Source organism: Lates calcarifer, linkage group LG16_LG22 (genome assembly GCF_001640805.2).
Source record: "Lates calcarifer isolate ASB-BC8 linkage group LG16_LG22, TLL_Latcal_v3, whole genome shotgun sequence".
Lineage (NCBI taxonomy): Eukaryota > Metazoa > Chordata > Actinopteri > Centropomidae > Lates > Lates calcarifer.
The window spans coordinates 2,643,125-2,660,317 of record NC_066848.1 but is presented as its reverse complement, the minus strand read 5'-3'; the positions used below and the strand labels follow the sequence as shown (position 1 = coordinate 2,660,317).

At 41.4% G+C, this 17,193-nt stretch overlaps 1 long non-coding RNA gene across 1 annotated transcript in view; it reads right to left on the bottom strand.

The window, feature by feature from the left end:
• Window positions 1–1,634: 1,634 nt before the first annotated feature.
• LOC108889828 (uncharacterized) overlaps window positions 1,635–17,193 on the bottom strand; it is a 46,396-nt gene continuing 30,837 nt past the window's right edge. Inside the window, exons 4-8 of the long non-coding RNA XR_001962060.2 lie at window positions 8,137–8,398; window positions 5,341–5,519; window positions 4,893–5,165; window positions 3,019–3,183; window positions 1,635–2,437 (exon numbers count right to left, since the gene is read on the bottom strand). This is a non-coding gene — a long non-coding RNA (uncharacterized LOC108889828). The remainder of the gene's footprint in view (window positions 2,438–3,018; window positions 3,184–4,892; window positions 5,166–5,340; window positions 5,520–8,136; window positions 8,399–17,193) is intronic.

The window sequence follows — 17,193 nt, the reverse complement described above, 5'->3', positions numbered from 1 at the left end:
AAACGTCATAGTATAGTACGGCGTTAAAAGTGGTCAAAAAATGTCATAGTATAGTAAGGCATCAAAAACCATCAAAAAATGTCATAGTATAGTAAGATGTTAAAATTGGTCAAAAAATGTCATAGTATAGTAAGGGTACCCCACAGTATCATTTAATATAACCCTAACCCTAAAGTATCAGTATCATTATAATCCTAACCCTAACCCTAAAGTATCAGTATCATTATAACCCTAACTCCACAGTATCAGTTAGTATAACCCTAACCCTAAAGTATCAGTATCATTATAACCCTAACTCCACAGTATCAGTTAGTATAACCCTAACCCTAAAGTATCAGTATCATTATAACCCTAACCCTAACCCTAAAGTATCAGTATTATTATAACCCTAACCCTAACCCTAAAGTATCAGTATCATTATAACCCTAACCCTAACCCTAAAGTATCAGTATTATAACCCTAACTCCACAGTATCAGTTAGTATAACCCTAACCCTAAAGTATCAGTATCATTATAACCCTAACCCTAACCCTAAAGTATCAGTATCATTATAACCCTAACCCTAACCCTAAAGCATCAGTATTATAACCCTAACTCCACAGTGTTAGTATAACCCTAACCCTAAAGTATCAGTATCATTATAACCCTAACCCTAACCCTAAAGTATCAGTATCATTATTACCCTAACCCTAACCCTAAAGTATCAGTATCATTATAACCCTAACCCTAACCCTAAAGTATCAGTATCATTATAACCCTAACCCTAACCCTAAAGCATCAGTATTATAACCCTAACCCTAACCCTAAAGCATCAGTATTATAACCCTAACTCCACAGTGTTAGTATAACCCTAACCCTAAAGTATCAGTATCATTATAACCCTAACCCTATCAGTATCATTATTACCCTAACCCTAACCCTAAAGTATCAGTATCATTATAACCCTAACCCTAACCCTAAAGTATCAGTATCATTATTACCCTAACCCTAACCCTAAAGTATCAGTATCATTATAACCCTAACCCTAACCCTAAAGTATCAGTATCATTATAACCCTAACCCTAACCCTACAGTATCAGTATCATTAAAACCCTAACCCTAAAGTATCAGTATCATGATAACCCTAACCCTAACCCTATCAGCATCATTATAACCCTAACCCTAACCCTAAAGTATCAGTATCATTATAACCCTAACCCTAACCCTAAAGTATCAGCATCATTATAACCCTAACCCTAATCCTAAAGTATCAGTATCATTATAACCCTAACCCTAATCCTAAAGTATCAGTATCATTATAACCCTAACCCCACAGTATCAGTTAGTATAACCCTAACCCTGCACTATCAGTGTAACCCTAACCCTAAAGTGTCAGTATCATTACAACCCTAACCCTAAATTATCAGTTAGTATAACCCTAACCCTAAAGTATCAGTTAGTATAACCCTAACCCTAAAGTATCAGTATCATTATAACCCTAACCCCATAGTATCAGTTAGTATAACCCTAACCCTAAAGTATCAGTATGTGTCACCATTACCCTAACCCTCTCTGGGTCAATAAATTGGTGAATAATTAAATAATCAAGTAAATAGTTAAATGACACACGGCGAACACTAACACAACTCACCACATTCAGAATATTATTTATTTATTGTTTGTATTGTATTTGTACAATGTTTCAGTTTAAAAACAGTGTCTCTTCTTGTTTTTTGTAATGGTCAATGAGCTGGGTCATGACTAATAACAGAACAATAGCACCGTAACAATTGTATTTTTAGTTAATTTTACATAAAGCCTAGGTGCTGAATTCAATCAAAGGTATTGCTGAGTCCTTCAAAGTTTCTAGCTAAGTAGGGTATAGACATGTGATACATTCATGTTAGTCCTTCATCTATTTGCTAAATATGACTAAATCTAGTGCCTGTCCTGATTTCTGATCCTGAGTTTTTGTCATATTACATATCAACATATTATTTTATAACTTGCTGAACAAAATCTCAACTTTGGGAAACACATCATCTCAAAATTCTTTCAACAAAAATGTCATCATAGTGCCCCGCCACAAAGTCTCAACACTCAGTACCCACAACATGAAGCTGTGCCTGGATGTGGAAGTAGTCTACGTGGCTCCTGTGTGGTGAAACATTATCTCCATCGTTGATGAGGTAGAATCCCTCGTCTCCAGTAAAGAGGCGCAGATTAACCTCATGTTGCTTTGCAGTTCGGACAGTCACAGTGAAAAGAACATGGAGACTGGAGAATATTTTTTTCTGACTTCTTATATAATTCACTCTTCTGAACAACACAGACATCCAGCGCTGCTCTTCTTCGCCGGGAGAATGAGAAGAGGGGGAGAAGACCTTAAAACCGTCACAAGCAGTCCAGCACACCAAAGCAGGTCCGCAGCATCTACTGTTCTGTGGGCTCACCACGGCTATGAGAGGGAGAGAAATTAAAGATTCTGTGATAGGAGTTATGGAAAATGTAAAAATAAAAAGACTGGATGATTGTTTATTGTTTACAGTGTTACGTTCTTTATAATATCAAGATGAAACAAGGCAATAAAGGGGGACAACACTTGAGCATTTGGATGATAATCCTAAACTATTTTGTCACGATCAATTCTTTTGAGCTCTAGCTTTTGTAAAGAAGGGTGAAGTTGGCTTTGCAACTGGCAATAACCTTGACTAAGGCATTTCACTGGGAGATATCAGTCAGGCCTCTATCCAGGTAATTTAGAAAAAGCATTATATCATTATTAATTCATTACATGTATTTGGAAACTAAATGTGAAGGTAGGAAAATATAAATATATATATATTTTTTTACAAAAACAGAAAGAAGTCTTACAACTATTGTCTTTTTATTAGAAATCAGTGAACTAAGCATGTAAACAAGTCAGTGTGCCATTATCTTTCCAGAGTTTAAATATTTTCTGTCTTTACTTTTTGGTGAAATTCTGCATATATATGTTGAACAGCTTTTTTAGCTCATCTCTAATGAAGTGTAATATACCTTTAAACCTGTTCCATGACAGTCGAATCAGGTGAGGCTCCCATGCGTGGCCACTTGGGATTCAGTCAGAGACCACTGCCCATACAGGAGAAGTCCTCATGCTCCAGACCCATCAGCTTCTCGTACTCTGCTCTGGCTGGTGTTTCATGTTTCATGCACCCATAACTGTAAAAAGTACACAGAAACAAATGGTAAAACATGAAATGGTAATTTCATATTTAAACTCTGGAGTGGGTCAGTATCATTACCAATCGCTGATTTGAATATTGAGTATTTTCCTAACCCCTATGCTTCACTCTACCCCTGTCTAACCCTTACCTTGTCTGAGTCTAAACCTGATGTTAATCCTTGTGCTTGTCTTACCCAAAATCTCACCTCTGTCTCATCTTAATTAAAATCCTAACTGCTTGACTGTGGTGAGCTTGTGTGCCTCTGGTAACATATGACCTTAATGGTTGGAGAGGGTTAGTCTTGAGAATTTGTTTAGAGACGATTATAGGTCCAACTCTTTGTCAGTACAAAATCCTGAATGGCATGAGTTGTTGTCTCTATTGCCTGAATCTGAGAAGGGGTTAGCTCTGGAGATCCTTGCATAGTTGTCCACGCTCTTGGGGGGGGGGGGGGGGGGGGGTAGCAGCAGAGTTGATTTTTTACAATGGATAAAGTAACAAGGCTTTAAAAGACAACAAAGTTGAAGTTTAAACCAGTGGGTTGTCAAGTCAAGTCAAATTTTATTTATATAGCGCCAATTCACAACAGAAGTTATCTCGAGGCACTGTTGTCAATCTTTTTGACTTCTAACATCTTACAAAAAGCAGTGTGTAGTCAGGGTCACACTTCAGATGTCTGAGAGTTGTTTCACCACTTCAGCTTCACCAAATAATGATTTTCCTCTGTAAACTTCTCACAGTTTCATTTCAATAAATGATCAAATGATCCAATATCTCAAATCTGAAAACAGATTTATAAAGCAGAATACAAACCTTTCACCACCAAAACTTAAACACTGTAGAACACAGCACTGAAAAGTAAACACTAAAACGTTGACTTAACTTTACAATCATGCTTTATTTCACGTTCTGTTTAATTTTTTGTTTTAATGTAATGATTTCTAAGAATAGTCTCAACTCACACATTGTGGAGAGCAAATTCAAGCCTGTATTTAACACTAAACTGTGCTCAATCAAGTATCAAGTTACTACAAACAAATGACTAATGATTAATAAAGACAACAGGGGATCAAAGCATGGCATAGACAGATTACTACCACGCCCGAAGTATCCCCACCCGTTAAATATCCCTGAAATGGGTTTGATTTAAAGAGAGGCAATGGAGGACAAATGGACATAAAACTACAAAGAGACACGAAAACACAAAGAGACGCAATACAACGCAAAACAACCACTAAGAGAAAACATAATGACCACAAATAGATGTAAAACTGCCGGGTAGAGATGCAAAACGGCCACACACTACACGATGTAGAAAAACCACAAACTACAGAAATACCGACCACAAGTAGCCAAACGCTGACCACAGAAAAGATCTGGGATGCTAAACCGCGACAAACACCACCAGGACGGGACAGAAATTTACAACGAGTCGTTAAATCACAAGGAGATACAAACAGGCTAGCAAGCCCACTGTGCTAACACTGCTTGGTGAACACATTTCATGTCAAGGTGCAGGGTTCAGTTGAGAAACAGATGTTTTAGGCACAGAGGAACAAAACACAAATGCACTCTCGTTCATGTATTAACGACTGGTAACTGAATTTAAGTCAAAGATATCATAACAGGAGGAGCCCATGGCTATAGCTAAGGCTAATACTAGTGCTAAAGCTAGCCGCTAATTAGTTAGCTTATTAGCCTTACCTTCGCCCGCAGATGTGTTCCGTGTCGTCTCTCGTGTTCGACAAAATCAGCTCTAAAGCTTGTTTTAGCATCCAGGTGTCTTCAGTAATCGACTTTTCACACAGTGCTAGCGAACCAAGACGCTGATTTTCCTCAGGTTTTACTCCATGTTTTCACTCGTCGGCTCTCCTCTCTCCTCTCTGCACGGTCATGGTCAATGACGACACACGCCACTCAAAGTTGGCAGACTGACGGTGATTGGTCGACTGATTCTGCTCCGCCTACCGGCCGCGTCTGATTGGTGGAAATAACTTAGTGGAGGTTGTTTTAGTAGTGTAGAGTAAAAAACATCCAGAGCAGCTCTGCCCAATGCTAAGTTTACATGTATTACTTGTTGTCAGAATCACGTTTGCCTTAATCCAACTATAATCTAAGACAGTGGCAATACTTATTAATACAGTTACTTTACCTTGTTGACCATGTAACATCTCAGTAATGTCCTTTGGCTCTGGGCTCTCCTCAGCTGACTCATGGAAATCCAGCAAGGGCTCTGCACTGTATATGTGCCTGTTACTTACCTGTCTGATAACCAAGGTTAAGTAGGAGCCCAATTTACAGACAGAATGTTGTCTAAAGCACTAAGGCAACCTAAAGAGAAACATAAACCATAATTAAACACTTGTTACAAAAAGGTTGTGATGCAGCCATGAATTACACAGGACTTTGAGAGCAGCTTTTTTCCCTCTGGCAAAACAAAGCAGATCAGATTTAGATCATAAACAATTAGATCACCCAGTAAAGTTAATTGCACAGTTAAAGAGGTGTATTTTGTTATATCCATGCTTTATGTGCTGCACAGTTCCGTTTATTTTAAAAATTCCACTCCTCACACAGTTTTGCATAACATTTACCAAAATAAAAATGGAATACTTTTAGTTGCATTTTGATGCCCCCCCCCCCCAAAGGATTCATGAGGCAGTGATAACTTTCTTGCTTTCCACTGATAAACACGACCCACCATACTCAGTCAAAGCCCTAAATGAGTTTTTCATTTAGAGGGGTTTTTACTCTATGGTTTCTTTTTGCCTCCAAGATTAACCCAGTGACCCTAAAGTATTAGCTTTGATTGGCTGTAGGGAGATGGGGCAGTAGTTGGAGGACACAAAGAACAATTTATATGAAAGCTTCGAATTGTATGTGAGGTACAAACGTCTGTGATTTGCACAAGTTTAAACTTCATTTGCCAGAGGACAGGACCCGACGCCATCTGTCAGTGTGACAGGCTGATGAATTACTGGGGTAGCCTGGTAAAAGTGATTTTCATTCTGATCCTGCTGTTTCTTCCTCTTCCTCCTAGTCCTCCTCTGAGTCCTTCGTCCTGGCCCTGTCCTCCCTTGCCTAACCATCTGGTGGGGCCTGGTGTGTTTGCACAAGGCTCGGTCCTCTGGAATGTCAACATGAGGCTTTGTGCGAAGCCCACATCCACTGGAGATAATACCCCACCAACCCCGGGAGAGGAGGAGGGGTCGTAGGGTGGGAAGCTGGTGGGTGTAGTTAGGGGGTGACTTAAAGTTTAACAAAGCTGCCAAGTGACCACGATACCCGCTTAATCCTGAACATATCTCTCTCATCCCTCACCAAACTCCAGCTTTGTCTAATAAGTAAGGCTGGTACAAGAGAACCAAAATCTCATTTCTGAGTGGAAGACATCTGTGCTCCCCACCATGCTAATCTTATTATTTTATTTCCTGCATTTGAAGCCTATATTTCATTAAACTCTTTGCCATTGACCAGTGGGGTCAGAGTATGTATACTGTCAAGGCTGTTCTACTCAACCTACCATTTGCACTGAGTAGCAGATAATGAATGGTTCATCGCCAGGTCAGTGCTCATGAGAGGGAGGGGTCTACTTGTGTTTGATTAAGGGCTTGCAAGGCACCATGTCTGGTTCTGCATGGAAGGATAAACAAGTCGACTGTGTGTTTGTGCATGGGACTGTTGTTGCATGTGCGAGCAAGGATGTGTGTGGTTTGTTGCCCCATGGGATCTTCTAAACATTCACTAATGGGGCAATTGTGTCTAAGCAATGGTAATTCATAGATTCCACTTCCAGTTAGTTCATATGCTGACTGTGCTATGTCTAAAGGTCTGAGGTAACAGCTCTTGGAGTATAATCAGTGGAAAAAGAAGAGCTGAACCTAAATTGTTTAGAGGAAGATAACAGGGTAGAATTGCCAGAACATCTTTGAACAGAGTTTAGGCTGATTTTGTTTGTCAACTAAGCAAGACACAGGAGAATAATGTGCCCCATTTATAGTGTTTTGTCAGATTTAAGTAGGTTAAGTATTGCACACACTGGGAAACAGAGCTCATGTTGATTTATTCGCACAGAATTTCACATTGCAAAATGATGTTGCAGTCCACACTGGTGAGGTTTGTTACACTGGGCTAACATGGCATGCTTTACAGCTCTGGGTGTGTTCTATAAATGAGCTTAGTCATAATGTTCCCTGCCCAGTGATGCCAATCACAACACTCACCCCATCGGTCAGCCCTATTCCCCCGTGTCTTGTCTTGCAGTGATGATGTCATTGGTGACATCAAAAGCCATAAACCCTGACGCATGCTAATGATGTCCTGCCAAGGTGTCAAACATGGGTTTTCCAATGGTGAGATTTTTTTTTTTATTTTCTGCACAAACAAAATGCCTCATGTAGTAAAGATTCATTTGGGCTTCTGAGCATGTGACCAAGGCAAAGCTGTGTTTTAACAGAAACTGAAATTAATGCAGCAGAGGGCAAGATATCTGATTTTCAGTCTCCAACATAGGTTAAACCCCTGAAACAAGGGCCACCATATTACCCACAATGCAACTCAAGTGTCTATTATTATACCTGCTATGCCTGGTATACATCAGTGTCTTTAAAACCTTCCCCAGTTTCTAACACAGGCTTCCTATTAAAAATGTGGAATCGCAAGTCCTGACTGAAACTAGGAAAACTCCTTCAGAGCCAAATAAAACATTATACATCTGTTTTCACAAGCTGAAAACTTCCCCATGTGTCCAGTAAATTGATTCTGACATTTAAAATTGAAGGAGTGCCCTTTTAATTCAGAAATCTGTTGGTTGTAAGGATCGATGTGTTGTGGTTGTATAAAAATTTAAATGGTGGTTAATTCCACAACACCATGTATATTCAGTTTATATTCACCCACTGGGCTTCATCTCATGATAGCAGTTATTTGTTTATTTGTTGGATATTACCTGTTATCTGTTATCTCATGCCTCATCTGACAGCTGTGTTTGTAGGACTTGACCAAGCCAAAGTCACAGTGTAGAGTCCAGCCCGTGTCTCTGCAGTTTATTTACACGATCATGTTCCTTGGAATTGTACTGGCGATCCGTACAGGGTGTACCCCGCCTCTTGCCCAATGACAGCTGGGATAGGCTCCAGCTCCCCCATGACCCTTAATGGATAAGTGGTATAGATAATGAGTGGATGGATGGATGTTCCTTGGAATTGTGTCTAGAAAGAGTTGAGAAGAACAAACAAGAACAAGCAAAATCAGAGGAAATATGCATGGCCAACTTTAGACATAAACTGCAGTTCTTTCCTCACACAAGTTCAGCTGAACTAAACGTGCAGTATATTACTGACAGGAGGACAGAGAGGTGGCTGTTAGTACATCAGACTGTAAAGAGTCTGTTGCCTCTGCTGGCCTCCATGTCAGGAGACAGACTGGATGGAGATATATGGCAGTGTACATGCAGGACAGTTAACCACTCCAGCACTGTTACTGTCATGAGTAAACACAGACCCAGGCCAATAAAAAAAATGCTCGTAAAAAAAAGAAAAAAGAGTGCCCATAAATGATGTTTAATTGAAACTGTGCAGAAGGGCAGTTCGTCAGAGCTATGGCTCCCAGGAGTCCACACACACATTGGTGCTGGGGGAGGGGGAGCAGGATGAGGAAGAAGAGGATGGGAGGAAGGGCAGGAAGTAGAAGAAGGGGAGGTTAGGATTGATTGAAAAGGGAGGTTAGGATTGTTTTGGTCTCCAATAGTGAAAGTAGAGGAGAGAATTGTCAAATGCATGATTTAGAGCCACAACCCTGCTTCCACAGGAGTCATTATAATTTTAATATGTAACTTTTAGTCATTCAGAGTAAGATGAATATCTTCCTGGTTACATACCATAATGCAATGTTCTCCCAAAGTTTCTAGGTCTAAGCAGTGTTATGCATTCTCAATAAAATTTCCCACCAGAGTTCAGGAGGAAAGTTTACACATACTCAGCTGCAAATGCTGGCGCCTACCTTTGTCAGGTGGACTGTTTTCACAATCTAAATGACGAATGATCACCATGACAATGCCATGGTGACAGACGGGATATAAATCACATGGGAAATAAATCACCACAAGACCCTCCTCCCCTTTTCACCTGCATCACTCTTTCCAGCTAACAAGAAGTCCACTGTTTCTCTGAATGCCAACACAGCTCACTTCCCTTCACCCTCCCCCCAACTCAATTTGTCAATTTCAAATATGCTTTCAACGTTTTGTTGGTTCTTTTTCTGCCTGTGTTTGTGTCTCCTACTCCCCCCCCCCCCCCAAAAAAAAAAAAAAAACTCTTTTTTCCCTGGTCAATCGGACTCCCCCCACCCCTCTCTTACTTGAATAGCTCGGGTGATTGTGTGCTGCTGAAAGTTTGGGGGCAGGTAAAGGGAAACTTCTCCCTGTCTCTCGTTCTCTACTGTAAGCAGGTCATTAAACAAAAGTGTGCAGCGAGTGACGTGCCTCTATACCTGCCTGTCTGCTCAGAAACAACAAGAGCCAGCTCTGTCCTGCTCAGGCAAGACGGGATAATTATAGCTCCTGACTTAATCACTTACCTCAAAGCCCTTTAGTTCTACAGCGTCTTGCCTCTCTGCCTCTCTTTTCTGTTTTGCCGCAACCTGCCAATAGTAAAGTGTTGCAACATTATGGATTGTTACTTTTTTCTTCCAGAGACAATGATGGGCGTGGGCAGAGTGTTGTGGTCGAGGCAGTTCGTACATGCACAGAGAGGCAAATAGTTCAAGGTGTGCTGCAGGCTTAAACTCAGACACACTGAGCTCTGGGTTCACTCGCAGGTTAGCAGCCATCTCCTCTAGTCTCAACGCATTTGTCCATTTCTCACATTTTCCACAAAAGAGTTTGGATTCTTGAGTGAGTTAAAACTGCTGCAGTAAGTCTCAATGCTCAGTGCTGATCAATAATACATTGCTGCTGTGCTTCTACCTCCTCTGCTCACTGAACTCGTCTATGTTCTGATATTATGTATCAGAAGGTTGCGAGCTTAATGGCTTGTAACTGATGGAAGTCTGTCTGGTCTTATCCATGTGTCTCAGTCGGGAACATATGAATCCGTAGGTTGAACCTCAGCCCATTTCTGCTGTGAATACATTCCCTCCCAGGCTCCATGAGGTGGCTGGCCCCTGCATGAGCAAAGGAGGGGAGCAAAGGAGAGAGGGCCCCTGAAAAGGTGCTTTGTGCTGGTTTAGAAGGGCCCGAGGCTTTAGCCTGTCAGAGGTTGTGGTTCTAGGCCAGCAGCCAGGCCTTCAGACCCTCTTGCTGGCAGGGACTGAACTACCATCTGGAGTGACGGGCCCTTCCTGAACTGCTCCGTGAGCTGCACAGAGCCAGGCTGGGGTGAGCTGGTTAGGCTAGGCCGAGACACACCACAGTGGGCTGCAAAAATAAACCATTGGTGCTTCGCTGAAATTCCTTGGCTCTGGAGCCTTAACTCTGAAGATCATTCCCATGGGAGAGTGGCAGAGTGGCCTCACACTGAGCAGCAGAGTGCAGGACAGAACTGCTTCAGAGACCTCACTGCTGAGAGCTCTGAAACAAATCCATGAATGTGATCTGGCTTGTTGATGATTGTGCTGGATGATTATGATGATGATGATAATGATGTTTGAATTGCACTCAGAACCCTGCTCAGGTTGCATTTGGCTGCCTGTGTAGAATGCCTTAACAATCGATGAAAAGACAAAAAAAAAAAAAACCCTAATAAATGATGAGAGATGAGTCATTATCATCAAATGTGATTTATTATGTTTATGGAAGTCTGTGCCCTGGCTGTCATCAGCAGGGGCAAGAGGGAATGATCAGCACACTACATGGTGCTGCAAACACATCTGAGTAAAGCACCAAAGCACTGACTCACATGTTCTTTAGCTGGGTTTGTTTACCTTTTGGATCCAGACTTATATAGTGCAGGAAAAGTAGGTCTGACAAAGGAGTGAAAAGTACGGGGCGCAAGACTGACCCAGTCTGCCTGGCGGTCGGACTCGTAGACTCAGATTTGGTCTGTGGAGTGTATATACTGTAGAGCTCACTGCTGCATTTCAGCTGCACTGCTACACATGAGATGAAATCAAAGTTTTCCCCTTCAACTGGAAAGCGAGATAATTCATGGTACACTTACTATGAGGGAGAAAAATGTGAACCATATTGTGTTGGGTGTTTTAGAAGGGCAGGTTTCTGTGCTTCCCCATCCCCCTACTGCTGCAACAGAATAAATTCCTCGGCCTCTCTGGAGCTGGCCCAAGCCAAGCAAATTATGGACCAAAATCTTTTTATATGAAGCTCTGTCACGCAAAAAACATCACTAAGCCCCATCTCTAGCTTTCCCCTCCCCTGTTTTATCCCATTCCTCCGAGCAAGGCCATTATGTTGAATCCTTGAGGCCTCCCTAATCGAAATGGAGAGAAAACAAACAAAAGAGCAAAAACCCGGGCCCTGCAGAGACCACTTCAGAGAATCTGATGCAAAACAAAACATAAGCAAGTCACATCAATAAACCTGGACAGTGTAACCCAACAACGGATCAATATATCAAAAAATCATCATGTCCTCAGTGAGGCTTTGGAGCTGAAGTTACAGTTGGAACCATCATGAAGTCCAAACATCATCTGAGACTCATAAACCATTACTAAGCGAAAATTCAGTACAAAGTCTTTCACTGGGTAACAGACTCAAATTTCTGAGACAAAATTCTTTGTCTCAAACTTTGTTAGTACTGTAACACAGCATTGATTACATTTGTGCTCCTTCGCTAAATCACATCAAAACAAGCTAGCCTGGCTACCAGAACTAGCATTGTAGCAGTCCTTTGAGAATCTCCCATCACAGTTTATGGACCGCATTCTTGGCTGAACTTTGACCTGCCATATTTACCATGGCTTTGAAGTGTGGTTAAGGGACTTCAGCAACATTTCTGGATGAGTCACCTGTGATTTCACTTGCTAATAAAGTGGTTTAGATGATGGGCAAAACTACAAATAAAAGAGACCAAAACACTGATTTTTCAAAAATTAGACAACCAACACTAGGGCATTTCTGTTTATCAGTAATCTTCATATGACCCCCACATAAAGAGGCCTTTATATGCAGTCAGATTGTGTCCCCCAGCTTTCACCTCTAAAGTTCAGCTTGGTGTGAACCACTCAAATGGCCCTGTTGTTTACAGTAGTGTTAAGTGCGTGGCCCTCTAGGATCAGTCAGAGCCATAATCCCCTCTTCATTCCCACTGAGGCCCACAGTGTGTGTAAGTGGACATGGGTGATGGCAGACAGGGAACGGCTCACCAGCCCACCCATTTGAGCCAGACACACAGCTTCAAACACACACAGAAAAACACACATATTCACTCTCAGACACACACACACACAATGAGAAAGCACTAGCACAAACAATAGAGAGCAAATCCAAAAGGTTGAGTCTTTTTTCCTAGATATTACCCCCTTCTTTCTCTGTTCTCCCTGCGTTTTTATGTCATGTCACCTTGTAAAAAGCCTTTATGGTCTTCCCAGGCCTCATGGCTATGAGTGTGGTGAGGTGGATTGTGGGAGCTTTAGAACTCCTTCAGGACCAGCACTTAGTGCGAGTGACAAGAGAGCATCTCCAGAGAGCTTTAGCTCGCAAACTGGGAAACTCTTTAATCTGACTTCCTCTCCTATTCTCTACTCCCCCCCTTTCCCTCTTTCTACAAGTCTAATTTTACAGAATGGCAAAGTCAAAGAACTTCAGTGGCAGTTTACCAAAATGCAAAGTAGAGCTACTGGAGCATAAAGGGCAAAAGATACATTATACACCTAATATTTTGTATTTAACTGATATGAAATTTGATTTAAAAAAATTAATGTTTGAAGTGATTATGCCCTTTAAGTAACAGAGAATATAAATCAAACTCAAACAATATGACTCTGCTAATCATCAACATCCCAATAAAACTGGCCAGTGACTTTCAAAAAATGAAAGACTACTTTGAAGTTTTTGTTAAGGTCATACTCCTGACAGACTGATCGAAGGAAGGCTACGATTTTATCAATTTTACACCATATAAAGAGTGAATTCACCTGTGGCTCAGAAGTTGGTTTCCACTTGCTCTGCAGGTCACACAACACAGGATAGCATGTGCTACTGCAGTCATTTATATGATGTGCAATATAATATGACTGTTAAACAAAATCGGCATGAGGGACTAAATGGGAAATCCACATGACAGAAAAGAGGAAAAGGAAAGGAGGGGCATTAGTCGTATGTTAATCTAATCAGGTAGGTGTTACCCATTACAACTGAGGTCTCATATCAGCAACTGTAGCGTCTTTATACCCCCACCTTCACCTTCTCCTCTTCCCCCACTTTCTTTTTTCCGGTCCCTGTGCAGGCCTGTCTGTATAATGTCCACACAAAGCCAGTGTGGGGCCTCTCTGAGGTGTTCAACAGCTATGCTTTAAATCATGCAATTAGTGCTCTGCTGGGGGATTCATACTTTCTGGCAACAGCACTTCTTAAGTTTATATATGGCCAGGGGGAGAAGACCTTATAAAAGGAATGCAACAATAAAAACAGATTTCTACATTACCTACATGCATTGCTCAAATAATTCAGTATAAATATTATTTTCTGTATAGAACTGTTTTAGTACATTGGCACACATACCTGGTTTACATATGTGCACTGTACATTTTAGCTGTCATTAGTCTTAGTCTTTCAAAAAGCTACAGGATAATCTCAAAACTGCAGTAAAGCTTCAAACAATGCTCTTTTTCCAGTTCCTGACAAATTTAGGAGATACACAGTTTTAATGCAAAAGTGTTAACATGGGAATATGTGTTGTAAGTACAGTTTATTAATGTGCATGTTTTGACCATCTCAGTTGGGTGCATGTCTCCTGCCTTCAGGCGTCAGTCTGACCAGTTTTATGTCTTTTCCCAGGGCAAATAAATAAGCTAAAATGAACATAATGAACAGCAAGCAATGACTCCACTGCTTAAACTATCTTTCCCAACAAGAATGTCGTCACAAAAGCAAATAGTGTATTACTCAACTTTGGATGGAGATCTCTTTTTTTCCCTCTTCCCTTGCATTTTAATCATGGATATCTTTATACACACTCAGAACAGAAACCAAATAAACACTGGACAATACAAACACATGCTGCCCTGGCTCCTCACCAGTGCCTTGGTGTGAGAAAGCTCCAGAAACTTGTATGTGTAACAAAAGAGCTGACCACAAATTCCAGAGTGTCCAGCCGTCGGTCACTGCCTCGAGTCCAAAACCAAAACCACGAAACATGCAAGACCACAGAAAATGCAGAAAAAGATGTCCATCTGCTTACGGGCAAACAAAATACCATACGTGATACTGATACTACACACACACACACACAATACCTACCTCCCAATAAAAACAAATAACTCCTCTTTTTGTCTTCACTCACACATACAGACCTGAAAATGAATTTACAGTGCAGAGTCAGAGGGAGAGACAGAGACCCTTTGTGAAGATAGAGACGGCTGACATGCGAACACATTTAGACCAAATTTAATCATCATAATGATCCTCATCAATCACAGTTGAGGTAAATATGAGTTTGTGTTGGGGATGAATCATGTCTGATATATTGAATCCATTTAATTGGGCAGGCGTCCTGAAGATGAGCAATGAGCTAAAGACATTCCCCAGATTTGATTTCCCATTAGCCCACTGAAGTGAAGAGGGGCAGTCACAAACACCACACCATCCGCTGTGATTGATATGATGTTTATTCATATGAGGAGTGATAGGCTAAGATGCTTATCAGTTATGGAAAAAATAAGCTAAGGAAATTAATTGAGTTTGTTTTAAATAACTTTTAGAACAAGCATTTCAGTAATCTTTAAACCCTTTAATGTGAGAATTAAAAGTTCTCTGTTGAAATGAAAATCTTCATTTGTGATTGTGATATATGATGCAGCTTCTCTCCTCTTCTCTTCCATCCCACCCTCTGTGTCTGTGTCTGTCTGTGTGTGTGTGTGTGTGTGTGTGTGTGGTTTCCTGTGTGGCATATTCTCCAGGTTGTGCTCTGGGAGAAAATTTACGATGGAGGATGGCTGGTCTTCCTCTGGCTGCAGGGCAGGAAAAGCTGTGAAATATGTGTAAGCAATAAAGGAGACCAGCATGTTTGTGGTTAAACAACGAAAATAGTAACATACAAACCAACTGTATGCATACAGACGCACACACATGCGTTGAGTTGAGGATGAAGAGTGAATGGCTCAGATGTGTGAGGACACTACAGTACAGAGAGAGGTGAGAGAGAGAAAGAGCTATTGGGAGATTGAGTCTGTGTAATTCTTGGCGGTGTATTCGCACCCCGTTACATTCCTTCCATGAAAGAATGCAATGAGTATAAAAGCCATTAACTGTAGAGGTTGTCCAACAACAGCCAAGCTCATTTACTTTGGTATAATTTACTGCTTTGTTAATTATCTGGCTGCATTAAAATACCCCGTTTTGACCAAAATTGGGACTAGTGTGGTTTTAGCTATGTCTGAAAGAATTATAATGCAAAATGACTATTAAGGAGCGGCTTATTTCCATTGGTCAGAAACATATTCCTCTTTTAGGTGTGATACTTTGGGTTCTCCTGCTTGTCATTTGTGTGTTGTCAGATTGAGGAACAGTAGCCATGAAACAGGAACATGAAACATGAACACTGACAAGATATGAGGAAATGACAGCTTTGTCAGTCACCCACATGTGTGCCTTTGTACTTTCAGGTGTGAGTGTGGTTGGTTTCAGTGTTGCCGAGTGTAAGAAAAAATGAGAAATATATGTGTATGCAAGCATTTATCTCCCTGCTGCCTGACGAGGTAATGCTTACACACTGGACACATTGTTTCTTTCAGTAATAAGCCAACTGGATGGGCTCCAGTGAAAACAGTATGAAGGACGAGATGGTAATCTATTTACCCATTTTCACATTCTTGAAGCAGAAGGGCTCACCTCAGTGTGCTGCTGTGGGGGGAGGCCATTAAGTACTCTCTCCAAGCTGATGGCAAAACCATATTTGCAGTTTAAGAACTGCAGTTGTTGGGGTGCTGCTTTCTAACGGTTATTGATCTAAAGCCGCTGATCATGTCGAGGAATGCTGACCTGTGCTGAAACACAACATTTGTGGCTGAGTGAATGACAATGTGAGCCCAGGAAAGCTGCTGAAATCCTTTAATGGGACTTTTGGAACTACTGTTAAAACCCTGTTCACCCCCACCTCCCTCTCCCCACATGGCTGATGTCTCCACACTGTGGCATACAGTAAAATTATGGCCTAATTAACTGAGGGGGTTTAGAGGAAGGGGGTGCTGGTGGTTAGGTTTCAGGGTCTAACTGCTGCTGTTGCTGCTTGCGATGCTATCTACTCAGGCTCAGGGGAGCACAGGGGACCAACATCTAGCCTCCACCCCCCACACCCACTTAGAAGCTATGGGTGCAGACAGTTTGGTGCCATGAGGTCCGGAACCAGTAATGGACCGAGTGGTGACTAATGAGCTCCCTATCACACAAATGGGACCATGTGGCGTGGGCCACATCCCCCTGCCTCCTCTGCAGAGCTCACTGAGGTAGGGGGCTTGCATAGATCAGTCTGGGATCACTTTGACTGAGAGAACTGAAATTAAAATTTGAGAATTGCTGCTGAAGCTTGCCAAGATTTTTGCTTTTTAACCAGTAATAATATCTTGCAACATTTAGGGTTATCTATCAAACAGTGTGGTTAGTGCTGTGACGTCTTCTTCCTTGGACTTTCTGTTGAATGTGTCGTCGTTGCTGCAGAAACAAAATAACCCACTTCCTACTCACCAGACGGATTCGCAAGAAAAGGACAGCATCAAACTTTCAGTAAGAGGGTATAGCTTGAAGCACAGCTGTGCTACATAAATTGGTCACAGAGTTGCAAAATCGACATTTATTTATATGAAATTGTTGCGCATCATTAGCGGAGAGAAATTA